The following is a 15761-nucleotide window of genomic DNA, read 5'->3' as shown; positions in this document are numbered from 1 at the left end:
TGGGCACTACGGTGGGCGACACGACGCGCGACAGGGGGGAAAGTTCGGGACGTGATCTACGTTTTACCGGGAGCGTGCTCGCTTGGTTTTGTATTTCTTACGGCTCGCGTAACATCGTAAAACAGTACGGCGCATAAGTTGGACCGCGATCCGCCTTAACTGACGTATCCTGAAATACAGGCGCGCACCACCAGTCGCGCTAAATATTAATATCGCGGAGATTCGGAATAGAAACGAGCAACATGGGCGGTGGCGCATACGCTGCTCCTTTCTCTCTCTCTCTCTCTCTCTCTCTCTCTCTCTCTCTCTCTCTCTCTCTCTCTCTCGTCGAGAGCGATTACTATTAATAAAATAAACTTTTCGGACTTGGGAGTACACGAGCGAGAGAGCCGCTAACACCGCCCATTTCTAATCTCGCGCGGACAACGCGCGCGGCGGTACGCGCAGCATGGAAATGGTAATTTATCCGGCGACCCCGCTCGCGTTCGTAACATGTAGAAACGGGCAACCTTGCCGTGTAGCTCGTATGCTCGATTAATCATTTAGCTGCGCCTAATGGGCTCCGCGAGATTCGACGCGAGAGAGACGAGAGACGGAACGACGCGGCGGCATACATTCCCGGGGTTGAACACGCCACCGCGCCACACCGAGGGCTCCTCTCTTTTCGGCGCTAGTCGCGCGATTCTTTCGGGTTCGCACGCAAGGGTGATAAGGCCGCCGCCGCCGCCGCCACCACCCCCGGGGCGCGTTCCTGATCGAATTCTTACACAGGGAAAGCGGCCGTGACGGTGCGACGACGACCTTTATCACTACGGCGTTACTGAATAGGCCGATAAAGCCTGCAATGCTTCGAGAGCGAAGATGACGACGAGGGGAGAGGATGGAAATGGGGAGGGGGAGATAGAGTACGGTACAGTAGAGTTATACTATAGGATAGTACCCCCACCCCCAAGGTATACAGAAGTAATTACAACAGGGCTGAGTGCCAGGAAAAATAAGGGTGTGGCCTACCCAAACGAGACTTTTGGAGTTTTGAAATATACACGCAATTGGCAATGGGCAAGATGGAAAAGGGGTGAAAGGGAAATGTTAAAAGGGAACAATGAGGAGACGAAGAGAAGCGCGACGTCTCACCGTGTCGAAATTTTAGTTTTACATTAATCCCGCGACTTTCGTCAAACCTAAAGTTTCAATGAACAACTTCGAGATATAACGCTATATAGCTACCTCGATCTACTTTGATGCGACAAATAAATGCTCACTGCCGCGCTCCCTTTGAGTTGACTATTCTTGATGTTGAGCTCAAAAGAAAGACTCATCTCGAAATTATAGATTTGATTACAGAACACATCGTAGCTAAAGCATGTTTCACCGCGAGGATCTCAATTTATTTGCGCTTGCAATGCACGAACACGACGATCCTAATTTTAGACAGGTACAAACGTCCATCACAGCGATGCTGGAGTCAAAGTCAAACGAGTATAACGATAGTAGTATCTCCTCTTCATCACTGCACTGTATCAGTGCTCGGCTCTATTATATCGCCAGTGATATTGCCATTCAATGTCATTCGATGCTGTTATTGAATGTTTACGAGTCTGCACTCAACGAGAGAGAGAGAGAGAGAGAGATATGCAGACAAGAGACTCGTCATTGTATCGCGGATGTCGAACGAGTGACGAACGGAGAAGGGTGAAAGTGAACGGCTAAATGGTCGGGGGATTCGGCTATGTTCTCGTAAACGTGGAAAACGACGCCGAGGTTGTTTGCGTGTCATCGTTACATTTATATTGGCAGTAGATACGATGATGCGTCGGATCGTTAGGGAGAGATCTTAAATAGACAGTCTCTCTCGCTGCCTATCTTTCCCCCGCCTGCAGAGGAGAGATGAAGCGGAGGAAACGGAGCAGAAGAAGAGAAGATGAAGGAGGAGGAGGAGGAGGAGGAGGAGGAGGAGGAGGAGGAGGAGGAGGAGGAGGAGGAGGAGGAGGAGGAGGAGGAGGGGAGGAGGAGGAGGAGGAGGAGGAGGAGGAGGAGGAGGAGAGAGTGAAATGAAGGGAACATGGGGCGGATCAGAGGGGTGGAGGTAGAGTTTTTGCAGCGCTGATAACGGATGAAAAATGGAGAGTCACGAGTCCTGATTAGAATCGCGAATATGAATCGGCCCTTTCGATCGTCAATATTCATGGACGCGGTACGAAAGCGCTACGAAAAGGAATTCTCGCTTAAATGGAAAATAAATGATTGGACGTTGGGAGAAACAATCGAGCAAACGCACTCTTCTGTCCCACTCCGTGCAAAGCGGTTAATGAGACGACACGCTCTGGCTGCTGGTCGAAAAATGCGCGGCGGCGAGCGCGAAATTGGATGGTGCGGTCATTAAAGGTGATGACAGCGCGATAAGCATTTGTTTCGTCCGTGTTGCGAGGTTAAACGCGTCGGTAAGCGCAAAGGGATAAATTCCGGCGCAAAAGGTCCAAAATGCCGATTCGCGGCGTGTGTAACTAATGGATAGCGCAAGCAACCGCTTTAAATTTATTAAGCGAGGTTTCGCGCATTTTGCGGTATGTTAACTATATCACGGCCTATTGAATAATACGTAATTTAACAGTCACATACGCTAACGGCAAACCGACGTACAATGCTCGATCGGAAAGTGCACGAAAATTATAGAAACCGTTTGGCGCGCACACGAACTGGCGACGGACCAAACGTTGAATATCGCCGGGAATCAATTAACACTCTCTCCAATCAACTGCTTGTACTGCCGAACGGAGAGGAGGGGGTGGAGGGCTTTTAATGCCTTTAATGGAGGGCTTTTTCTGCTTCTCATGCAGAAAATTCGTTTCAATTTATTTACATTTGCCATGTGTGAACACGACGATCCTAATTTTACACAGGTGCAAATGTTCGCCGCACCAGCGGTGGTGTAGTCAAGGCAAACGAGTGTAACGATCGTAGTTTGCCTCTTCACCATCGCGTTGTATCAGCGCCCGGCTCTACCGTACCGCCGCGCTATTGCCATTCGATGCCATTCGATGCTGTTATTGAATGTTTACGAGACATTTAACGTTGTTTTTGATGCAAACGCGGCAGGCGAGACAACGCGAGCGCTTTGAACCGCCAAAAATTATCGAATTTTCAACAACTACGGAAGGAACTGTGAGGTTAACGTGAATAAAAACCACCGACGATTAGCGTGATCTATTTCCACCGGCGCGGTCGAAACGACGAATTTTTGGGGAAAAAACGCTACGCACAAGGGAAAAGTATTTATTTAATTTTATTTCACGTCCGGAAAAAAAGAGCATAAAATGTATCGTTATATAAATTTGAGCAATTTGTTTATCGAGAAATTACAAACCGATATTTGTTTGACGTTTGACGTTTGCAGCGCGGCAACGCGAGAGATAATCCATCGCGTCGTCTAACTTCGACGATTAATCTCGCTTATTAGCCGCAGAATTTGTATCGCGTGCAATATAATTCTCGGAACGCGATTGAAATCGAAAGTCACAATTGTGTGAATTGAGGCTGGACATCCGTTTCTTTCGGAGCGTTGAAAGACGCCCGTCTTTGCTGAGAAATTCTGCCTCAAAACTATTGTAATGATTCTCTGTGTTACGACGGAATGCTATAGCCTGCAAAGTTGTGGTTTTTGTTACCTCGTCTTTCGCGCTAAAATTGCGGGAAATTGCAGTTAGCATGATAATTAATTATTGCACGCCGACAGCGCTATAGCGAAAGACTGGAACTTGGAGATTGCTGAGTTGAAGATTGCGCGATAAATATATAGTCGCTGCGCATTTGGAACAATGTACGCAATGGCTACAAACAAATGAACGAATTAATCGAATTAATGGAATGAAGGAACAAGACTGCTTCTCTCCCTCTCTCTCTCTCTCTCTCTCTCTCTCTCTCTCTCTGTCTACATTTTGTGCGCGTTCCTATAGGTCTCTCTTGTAATTTAGTCCCGATAGCGATCTCGTTCGTATCGGGCGTATTTACGGGAATTTAAAGTCGCTTCTGACATATTAATTATCGCGCGTGAGGGAATTCAACTCGATCGTGAAACAAAATTGAGGCCCAGCCGCGCAAAGAAAATTGCCTTCAACTCGTCCGTGATTTCCTAGCGGGGTCACATAAAATATTACTCGGCAAGATATATATATCGCAAGATTCTCCGTATCCACGACTGCGAGACGCGACGTCGGCTTGAATGCGCACCTAACTTTCCGGCAGGTAAAGCACAACAGACGCGGGTCATTAACGATGCATGCGGAGATTTCTCGTGGGATCCGATATCTCTTTCGTATTATTTCATGCTCGCGGAGCGCTCTCTCTCTCTCTCTCTCTCTCTCTCTCTCTCTCTCTCTCTCTCTCTCTCTCTCTCGTATACTATTACAGGTATTAATAGCCGATCTGTGTATAGAATTTTTAACGAATGCAAACCGCCTGGGACTTTGAATTCATTCACTATCTCGCCTCCGGCTTCCTATAATGGCAAAAAAAAAAAAAAGAAAGAGAAAGGGCGGCGAAGGGGCGGCGATTTACCGACCTACTGCCAAAGGGTTTATTTCACGGTGGTGTATCTACCGTCGCGAGGCCGAGTTTAATTGTATCGACCATGATGGTGGTGGTGGTGGTGGTGGAAAAGCCGAAGAAACGTTTAAAGCTTACTAAGTGCGCCGACATTTTTCAGCCGGCCCGCTACGCGAAGTTCATTTTCAGCTGGATCACGTGCTTGCGCACCTTCACAGAGCCCGTAAATAAGTGTGTAGGTGTGTGTGTACATGGGGAGGGAGGAGGGAAAAATCTGAGAGTGGATAGGCGATGTAAAGCGGCGTAAAATTCGGCGCGATTGTATATCAGACACGCGAACCAATTAAAACGCTCTCGAATATAACGCAGCTGTGAGTAAGCGCCGGTACCGCTGTAAATCATCGTAACCTGTGTCTACTTACACGCAATATCGCGCGCGTTTTTCATCGATAATCCCCAGCATCGTGCATTTCATTAGATGTGTAATTTAACGGTCAACGAGTAACGAGACTGTTATTTTCAATGAGGGAGGGAGCAGAGGGAGCGAACGCTCGCGAAAACTCGGGACACGCGGAATGTCAGCGCGCGAGTGCGAGTGCGAGTCTCTTCTCTCTCTCCTTTTTTACCTCATACGGCCGCAATTCCGCCGGTCGCTCGGCCGTGTACACGTAAAGTGGATCTCGGCCTAAGAATCGGCATGCTGTTTTACACTATGACGTGACGGCGGTAATTTGCATTGTAATGTAAGTCAATTATCGCGTGTTCCGTAACTCACGAACGTGTACACGCTACTGATCTCAGCTTTGTACACGGCCTCCCCCTCCTCGCGGGATTACTAGAAATGCACAGAGGCAGCTGTTACCGCCGAGCCCTCTGCTCGGAATGTTACACTCAAGGGGAATATAGGTGATTGGAGTGCATCCCCCAAAGCTACGCGAACTGTCCACGATTGAAATTATCGGACGGAAAATGAGCGAGAGAATGCGCCCGTTACAGTTGCCGATTCCGCTGTGTTTTCGTAATGGCCGCGAATTCTCGGCTGCGCACGGCTCTGGCCGGAAGCACGACGAGTCATCGCGCCGATAACGCAATGACGTTTAACCAGATGACCAGGTAAAATATCGACGTTCTATTGTGACTTCCATTTCTGTAATTTCCTACTAGACGCTCTAATATTTAGAGAACCGGAGTAGTTGACCCATTCATTACCGAGTTCCAATATTGGAACATTCGGCGTTATCGATGTTATTTCTCCCTTCCCTATCTCTCCTGACGTAAATTGTGTGTATAATGTGTGTACTTGATTTTTAAATAATATATCTCATTTACCAAGTGTGTATATGTACATTCGATAAAGCTACAAACAAATTGGCACGTATTTAACTTGACAGGCTACGGATCGATCAGATTATCATACGTTATTCAGTTTGAAATATTTTGGAATATTTCAAGATCGCAGCGGATGTTTCGATCTGGCTGAAAAATTGCCCCAATTTGAATTATCAGAGAAATTAACCGCTCGGTATTAGCGGTAGCGGTAGGAAACTACAATTTCGCGTCACAGTGGCCGCGCGAAAACGGCTACGAATGATGGAAGCCGCCGTTACGTCGCCGTAACGGCTGCTTTAAAATTCAAGACAACGATATTAATCTCTCGGCTTTGTAAACTCTTTCTTCCAATTCATTAAAACTTCGACATCCGATATGCTGAACAAGTAAGCGTAAGGGGGAGGAAAGAAAATTACGGTCCTACTGGAGCATCCGCGGAAAGGGGTGCATAACTCCCCCCCCCCTCCCAGTTCGGAACTCGCTCGCAGCTTCGCTCATCGTAAATGAGCGGTTCGCTGGGAGAAACACAGGCTGCTGTTTCATAATTAAAGAGAAATTGTAGATGTCCACGAGAGAGAGAGAGAGAGAGAGAGAGAGAGAGAGAGAAGAAGAAGAAGCGCACCACCCTCCCTCCCTCTTGCTTCTTTCTCTCATGCTCGCACGCGTATCTCTTTAGATGTAAAACGTGGAATTCGTGGAAACCAGCAATACCTCGCGGACGTATGATGATTAACGATCGGCCCGATGGCGGCACGCACAAAGCGGCGTGCTTCGCCGGTGATTTACTACGATCGCGCGCATTTTTCGCTCGTGCCCCCTCAGTAATGTCCCTCAATCGGCAAACATTTTCGTTTCGAGCCGAGCGCGAGCTCGGTGTAAACTAATAACCACCGATCCGGCAAGTTGTGTGTGCCGCGATGAATGTGTAGAATTTACTGGATAAACGATTCTCTCGACCAGCCGGCGCGGCGTTTCAGCGTGTTAAAAGTTAGCGCGCGTCCTCGCACGTTCGCGCCACGCTTCGACTTTGCACACAGCTCTCGACAACTCAATTCGCGGAATTGATACAAGCTTATTCGTTCTTTTTCTTCTCGCCGTTAACGTGTCTCCCGGTGTCATCAATGTAATTCCGCGTCTTCCTTTTTCGTGCGCGCGCGCGCGCGCGCGCGAACAAGAGGAGGATCTATTTATGAGGGTTTTCGCAAATATTTGCAGGGTGGAAAGTAATTAAGTGTTCGGGAAAATGTTCGTGTCCGCGATATTTCCCGCCGACGCGCGGCTCCAACGAGATGACAAATGGCGGGGGTCCGCTGGCGCGCATTTGTAGGATTAAGAGAAACGGACGCGGGAGAGAATCGCAGAGATTCGCGCGCCCGAATGTGCATGGCTACATCGTGCTTTTTCCCCGCGAACGTGGGGCGTTCCGATCGTGTCGGCCACGTGTACGCTCCCGTTTGTACGACGAGCACAGCTGGAACGCCTGGAAAAACGCCGAGCGGAAGCAGTGGAGGTGGAAGGTGACGAAAAAGAAGAAAACGAGCGAGAACAAAGAGAGCGGCGCGCGCGCCGGGCGGACAATTATTACTTATATATAGAATACTTGATTGGATCTCCCGTCCATCGTGAATTTGCGATCGACGTTTCGCGAGCGTTCCAGTCCACTTCTTCAGCGAGAGGAACAACTCGAAACCTGGTTGCAACTTTGGAAAGAAATTTCGCCTTGCCCGCGTTCCTTGGCCGCGGAAAAACGACGGGCTACGCCGAGACGTCGTAATGAAATCAACAATTTCTCTGCACCGCGAAGAGACAAAATATTACACAGAAATCAGCACAAACTCGCGCGCGTAATAAGCCGGCAATCGCCGATTCGATACGGAAATAGCGCGCGCGTTCATCGGGTCCATGCGAGAGGCGCCGCGCCGGCGTGTACCGGGCGGCGGACTCGCAAGCGTTCACCACGTCTGCCGGCTATTTCCGGCGCGCACGGCTCAACAACGTCCGCGCCATTCTTCCGACGCTGAGTCACGCGCGCGGCGCGCATTTTGTCGGCAGGCCGGTTTCCAGCGACTCTCTCACAGGCTTTGCAAACTCGCGAGTTCGCCGCGAACGACGATATCGAGCCGACGACGACGAGGACGATTAGGCATGATTCGCGTTATTACCGTCGTTGCTGTTTGTTTGCTCTCCCCGCGGGAGATTAATTACCGCTCGGGGGAAGAGAGGCGGGAGTCGAGCGGGCGCGATCAGATCAACTTGACGGATGAAATAAAACGCGCCTCTGCCTAGCCCCTCGTCCGCCCTCGTGCGCTCCTTTTCAGTAATAAATATTCTCAACGGCGCCGAGCTCGCTCACGGTTCCCTCACGGAGAGGAGATGGCTCGCCACTTCGACCTAAACGACACCACTGAGGGGGTGTGTATGTAACCTTAGCACATGGTGATCCGCGCGAGCGATATGGAAAGCAGAGGCGAGAAAGAGTATGCGACCGAGGTGGTGCAGCAGCTGACGAAGAACCGCTACATAAGCACCGAACGATCAGCCTCGGATACCCGAGCTGTCACGTTCAGGAAAAATATTTCTCGCTTTCCTTGGCTATGGTCGCTCGAGAATAGCCGTTTCAAGTATGCCGGGCGTGCCCGCGCGCGCGCGCGCGCGCGCGTGTGTGTGTGTGTATGGGTGTATGGGTGTGGGTGGGTGCTGCAAGTTTCTCCACTGATCGGTGGTCGGAGTCGCGTTTACATGGTCCGCAGATGCGCAGCGAGGGAGCGAAGGCAGAAATGGCAGGCAACGCGGTGGTACCTTTCGAATACGGCGGAGACCACTCGCGAAGACCGTATCCGCTCATCACGAGCGAAATGCAACGGCAGGAGAGGAAAAATCAACGGCAGCTCGCCACCAAACTTTTTTGCCGGCTGCTGTAGTCGCGACAAAGGGAATCGCGACTGCTCGTTGCTCGCGATGTTGTCGCTCGTTCCCCGGTGGCTTCCCCTTTAGCCACCGCGCGCGCCTCCGTGACTCGTTCTCCTCGCGCGTTCACTTCATTAGGTACTTTTCCACGGGGACATCGGACCACTTTGCCGCTCGAGATTACTTCTTCGCGGGAACCAATTTGCGCCGACACACCGAGAGAAAGAGAGTCCTCTGCTGAGGGACGCGAGAGGATCTCCGCTATTGTCCTTATGCAAAGCTGTTATCGCGACGAGAGCACCGTGTCGTCGTCGTCGTCGTCGTCGTCGTCGTCGTCGTCGTCGTCGTCGTCGTCGTCGTCGTCGTCATCGTCGTCGTCGTCGTCGTCGTCGGTGTCCGTCGGCGCAAGCAACGTCAATAAGGGCGGTACCACGCGACGCGACGCGACTGACGAAAGCAAATCCCGTATCGATGACTATACTCACGGGTCCTCTGAAATCGACGCGTTCCGCGATTCGCGTCGGATTGAAATTGCAACGCGATTACACACTGGAGATTAAGGCCCGATCATTGGGATTTAATCTCGCGGCTTCAGCCGTGTTGATCAAAGCCGAGTGTCTATAATCACTACGACACACACAATGTCAAGCCCCGATGCGCGGTTTGACGAGCGGCGGCAACCTCTCGCGCAACGATAACGCGTTGCGACGAACGTTATCACGCATTGTGCGTCCTCGCGTAAATTATTTCGGTAAATACGGCGGCTTTTTGCGGCGTCTAATCGCCATTTCGATGCGCAGCGGCGAGCGTCTGAATTATTTAGGTTCGCGGGACTTATTACTCATCGTCGCTCCATCGTATCACCCCGTATTGTATCTGCAAACGCAAGTTAATGTACGTGGGCACGCGACGAATGGTGAATTATTACGACAATTCGTAAATGCTGAAGATAGGCGGGAGGGGGAGGGGAGGGAGAGTGAAGCGAACTTACAGTGCCATAATTGGGACAAAACCCTGCGCATACGAAATTCGTGTCGCGCAGAGGACAATAAATCACGCTACGCGTCGACATTATTTTCTAAACGAGAGTCTCTCCGGCACTAAAGAGGTTCATCCCTACTTAATTGCGCGTATTATTTTAGCAGAGCGCGGCTAATTGCCTGAATGCGAAATTATTACTTGAATAGAACGTTACGTACGAAACGGAGTTTAAATAGCGGTAGTTGTCTAGCAAGGGGCACGAGCAGGTTGAGCAATTTCGCCACTAGAATGCAACACCGGATAATTGCTCCTTCTTTTTCGCCTCCACTTCCACCCCCCCCCACCTCCTCCTCCTCCTCCGCTTGCAAATTAAAGCGCGCAAATAACTAATCTCATCGTCGAACTCGGAGATATTCGCTCTCTGTAACGCGCGCGCGCGCGCGCGTGGGCGCGGTGTTAAAATTGTGTCGCCCCGGTTGGGAAATATGCAATTAAACTGGTAAGCGTTATTTCACGCGGTGGATTTCGGCTGCATGAATATGCATGTCGTTCAATATGCCGACCGGATTACAATATTTATGCGCCTTATAACTTCGTTCTTTGTCTTGGCACTTCGAAATTCGGCGCATCGAACAGTTCCGAAATTCGAGCCGCTCGCGCGCGCGCGCGCGCGTTACCCACTAAATCTCTAACGAAAATCCCACGCGACCGGGAAAATTTACGACGGGAAAACGGGGGACAGGCGTCCCGGAAACTTGAGTAAAATTCCATCCATCTGTAATAAGTCGCTCCTCGAATATCCAACATGACGTACGTCACGAGGATCGTAATAAAGTGTAGGCTTTGTAAAGTATGCAGGCGGGGCTTTTACGCGAAAAGTAAAACAAATCCCACTTGGAGAATTCCGTTAAACGCAATCCTTCCGCTCGCATTGCGCGCTCTACTTCCGATCGTTTCAGCGTTTCGCCCGTTTCCCTTTGCATCCCGGGAACGCGAACTTTGAGGAACGCTCACAAATTCGCACGATAAAATAAACGCGAAACGATCAATTAATCAACGGACAGAGTCGCGCGCAATAATTGTTGAACGGCACGTCGCTTTAACGAGAAACGCGACTGCATTGTTTCGCAGAGACGGCCACGTACGTCTTCAATTAGCTTGACAGTGAAGCATAAAGGGCGGTTTTGCATAATGGCGCGGGATATGAAAAACTTTAATCCGGACAATATCGCTGCGAAGCGTACTTTTTTAGTCGCGACTGTCGCGTGCGACTGTGCCGCCCGGCGAAATTTACATCAAGTTTTCAAGATAAATTTAACACGTAGATGGGCTTTCCTGGCCATTTGAATTTCAGCTCAAATAAACCGGATACTGTTCGCGTAGTACGCGTCGTACGCGTGAAAACAAAAAAAAAAACGGGCACATCGTGGATAACTTTTTCGCAAACGCAAATGCAAATCGGGCTTTGAAGAAAATGATGAAATCGTTTCCCTCGGCCGGCTCGTTTTCTCTCAACCGGGTGTGCAGCAAGTGCGAAGCAAGTGCTCGGAGCGATAACTAAACGCGCATAGAGTCGTCAAGGAAATCTCGCAAACTCCCGCGTCGCGGACAGAGACACAATGCAAAAAGGTAAAGAGGAATCGACTCGTTACGAGTGCCTGGCGATGCTTCAAAGCGCGTCGTTTACAAAGGCCATCGTCTCGCATCATCTGTTGCAAGCGCGCCGCCCCGTCGTCGATACTGACTTTGCAATTTATCCCGGCTGATCCGATATCACAAGACGCGTCGCGACGCGACGCGTCTTCTGTAGAAATATTTTGTAGTACCGTTTCTTTCCCTTTCTTTCTTCTTGCATTCTCCCTCGGTTCTCCGCGCGCGCGCGCGCGACTACGTTTCAACAGCCAGGCGTTTCACGTGGGAAAGTACCAGGCTCTCGCCATCCATTAATATCAATCATTAAATCATAGCCGGTGCCGCTTACGCCGCGAAAACAATTTCATCGAGGAGAGTTACCTGAGTAACCACTCAAAGCGTCTCACCGACACGGTATCGATCGTTAGGCGAAATGGAGGTAATTAAACGAAATGGTTACGTTTGAAAGCGCTCGCTATTGTTCTCCGGCTTTCATTCTCCATTATCTCGCGCGAAAGTCGATACACGTGTTAGGGTAAAATACATTGGTACTTTATCAAGCACTCGTTGCAAGCGTTAAGAGCAACTGCCTGCTGAGAAAATAGCTCGGCGTTTAAGGGCCGCGCATTTCACGCCGAGGTCTCGGGTGCTTCTTTCGCCGCTAAGTGTCGTCACGTTCATTCGACTCGATCGTCACGACGCGCGAGCCGCGACAATTTCGCCGCGCTGATTGATTAATAACGCGGCCAAAACGCGGCCGACGTCTTCACATGATCGAAACGTGCCTGCTACGGCCGCTAATGTCCCAATTAGTGACCTCACGATGTAACCTCATCGTGAAAATTAATTACTAAATTAATAATATACACGATCAACTAAAAATACACTCGAGCACGGAACGGTTCGCACACATTTTTCTTAATGAAATTGCAGCGCTTCTTCTCTCTCTCTCTCTCTCTCTCTCTCTCTCTCTCTCTCTCTCTCTCTCTCTCTCTCTCTCTCTCTCTCTCTCTCTCTCTCTCTCTCTCTCTCTCTTTCTCTCTCTGTTTCCACATCTTTTTCCGAGATGACTGAAGTTACCACTTGGCGGCATGACAGTTTAGTTTAGAAGTTTAAAGAACAAATAATTGCACGGCACTAACTAATAAAGATTCGACGCTTTTCGTTGTGATGTCCCACAGCACATTCACTTTACAGCATTTAACACGTTATTCGAGATTTGTCGAAAGGTCGATAATGTGCGAAATTTCGAGGAACAACATGTATTTAGGGCAAATATGAGCCAATATCGGTATTGAAGAAAGACGCGTGCAATTGTCACAAATTGGGACACTGTCGCTAATTGGGACATTCACCTTACGTCGCGACATTCCTTTTTATCTTTCAAGTGCAGCGCAGGTAGTGTCATAATCCGTGACAAAAAGAGACCGGCGGAAAGACCGGTCTTTCATTCACAGAGGAATATTAAAAGGGATATATTTTTAATGATGCGAGAGACACACTTTAAAGCGTATCGCATACCGCGAGCTCTGCTATCGACATTCACACATTTTCACGTTCGATGTTCACGCGCAGGCGCGCGCGCGCACGCTTCGACTGTATGTTTTGTAACGAGAGAGAAAAGTTCGTTTCTCCCCGAGACGAGCAAATAATTTTTTGAATCTTTGATCTCTTCTTTCAGCGAGGCGCCGCGCCGGCGTATCGTTCCACGAAGATTAATGTGCGTCGCACACTCGCGCGTAAGAGCGACACACACTCGCTGTAATCTCCGCGAAGGGAAAAGAATCACGTTGGTGGGATTTCGCTCGTGTTGCCTGAGATAACGCGATTTTTTCGTCGGGTGTGCGAATCATAAACTTGCTGCAGTAACGGCCACGGCGCGAAAAAGACAAGAGAGAAAGAAGAAACGCAGCGAAGGGTGGGGGAGAGGGAGGACGAGGAAAAAGAAGAGTGCCGCCTCAAACAGGCCCGCGGCAGCGAGAGAGCCAGCGAGAGAGAGAGAGAGAGAGAGAGAGAGAGGGAGGGAGGGAGGAGAGAGAGAGAGAGAGAGAGAGAAAGAGAGGCAGAGAGGATAACGCTACTTAAACGTGACGCTAAAGGGTGAATATCGGGCTGCGAAGGGAATTTACATGGACCCGTGCAAAGTACCGCGAACTTCCGCATCGGAGAAACTTCGAGTTCGATATCTTCGAGCACATCGAAGGATGGGGGCGGGGTGAGAATGATGCTCAGGGACGATGGGTGCGGCAAGACAAAGAGAAAACGTGCGCGCGCGCGGAAGAGAGGGAGAGACGGGAGGGAAAAGAGGTGGTTCAGAGAGGATGGCGGAAGCGGTGCATCGAACGATGGTGCAATAACGTTCGTCACCGAGAATTTCCAATATCACCGTTTGCAGTTATTGACGGACCGTAAACTCGCCGAATGGTAATCTAAAATCGTGCGGAAAATGAGGATGCGTATACGATCGATGACTCGCGGCGGCGGACGCTGATAGCCACCGGTCCGGCGAATATAACGCGCAATTATACGATACCGCCGCATTGCCACGGCCGTTTTCACCGATGAGTGATAAATCGCATCCTCCGCACAGCAGCATCCGCGGAGCGGAGCATTTTCTCTGTTAACGTCGCGCCGGGGTTGCGCCGCGCTCGCGAATTCGAGCCGAAATTATATCTGGATATGTGCAACGTCGACTTGCCGTTCATTAATCGTCGCCGGCCCGAAGGTACTATGCGCGTAGTTCCGATTATTATACAATGTTATCGGGATAACTGCGTTCGCTCGCGCGGTGTACACGCGCGCGCGAGTGCCATTATTATCAGGGGCGAAAAATGCGGCAAAATCAATTGTCGCGTATATCGAGCGCGCGTCCGTCTAGGTTTCCGGCGGAAAAGAGCGTTTTCGCAGCTGCGAAACCAAAATTCGACCATTGTTGCGGAGAAACGGCCAGTCCTTCTTCGACGAGCAATTACGATTGACGCAAATGGGGAGGGAGCAGATTAGTGCTTCTCTGCAGCATTATTCTGAATAAAACTGCGACGCGTTGGGATTCGATTAAATAGCGGGGTAAAATATGAAGCAAAGTTTTCTCTCTCTCCCTCTCTCTCTCTTTCGACTGACGTGTGCGCACCAGAATGTCGCGCGACACGATGAAAACTACCGTAGTAACTTCAATGGGGAAACTAGCACGTAGCATGAGAATCACATTAAAAACTCACGCGATCTTATGTATAAAGGTTAACTGCATCAACCTTCGTTCGCGCGAGCGCTCCTCTCTCTCTCTCTCTCTCCCTCCCTCCCTCCCCCTCTCTTTCTCTTTCGCTCGCGCCAGTGTTGAAAATACGGCGTTCCGTTAAAACCGGTCGGGCACAAAAGCGAGTGCGCGCACACGGTTCTGTGAACACCGACAACTCAATGAACCTCTCTTTTTTCTCCCCCCTGCCTGCCCCTCTTTTTTTAATTCACGTGACAAAGCCCGTTCGAGTAGGGCGCAAAAGTTTCGTCCAGAGTGTTGCGCACGATCGAGAGCCCTGAGAATCATCGGCGCGAATTAATTACACTTAACCTTCGGGGGGTGTTCTCCGTCGCATTAATATCGTACAATTATTTTATGCGCGCGCCAAAAGCGCAGCGAAATGAAGGGGGAGGGAGGGAGGGGGGGAGCGCGCGAGCCGGTGAAAAACGGCACGGCCGGGAGATAGTGTGTCCCGGTGTACGCCGTCTTCGACGGAGCGAGCCGGGTAAAAAATAGTGGCATAAATCCCGCGGGGAATCGACCTGGCATCTTTCTTTCTCCCGCGCTCGGGAGCCGCCGCGCCGGAACCGTTCTCTCGCCTTGACACGCGCGAGATTTACTCGCGGCCAGAAACCAATTTCACCTCTCCATCCGTCATATATCCACCTGATTAGGCGATTTGTTGCAGCCGGAGAATCCGGCGGGGACACGTCGCGTCACCTTGACGACTCTTTCCTCGAGATCGGCACCGGCGATTTTGCGCATTCGTAATTCGACGACCGTCATTCTGCAGGGCTGACGCGACCATCCCCCCGAGCTGTATTATTCATCGGTTTTCTCTTCGCACCTCCTCTTCCCCCGCCCTCCATCTCATCCTACAATTTCCTCACGCATATTCGAGAATCGATTAATAAAATTTGCGCGAGACGCTTTCCCACGAGTTTCCCGTTAAGCTGACGAGTACCCACGAGTTCGTGAGTAAACCCCACCCATTGCGAGGAATGGACGAGAGTCGCGGCGATAATTAACTGTTTACTTGCGAAATACAAACCCGCGGCAAACAATTGACGGATTAAATCGAGACTCGAAAGCACTTTGCCGATGCAAAATCCCCTCGTGCGAATTTTGCGTCGTC

The sequence above is a fragment of the Harpegnathos saltator genome, unplaced genomic scaffold, assembly GCF_003227715.2.
Source record: "Harpegnathos saltator strain DR-91 unplaced genomic scaffold, Hsal_v8.6 scaffold93, whole genome shotgun sequence".
NCBI lineage: Eukaryota > Metazoa > Arthropoda > Insecta > Hymenoptera > Formicidae > Harpegnathos > Harpegnathos saltator.
The sequence above is the reverse complement of the archived record's forward strand: the minus strand, read 5'-3'. Positions refer to the sequence as shown.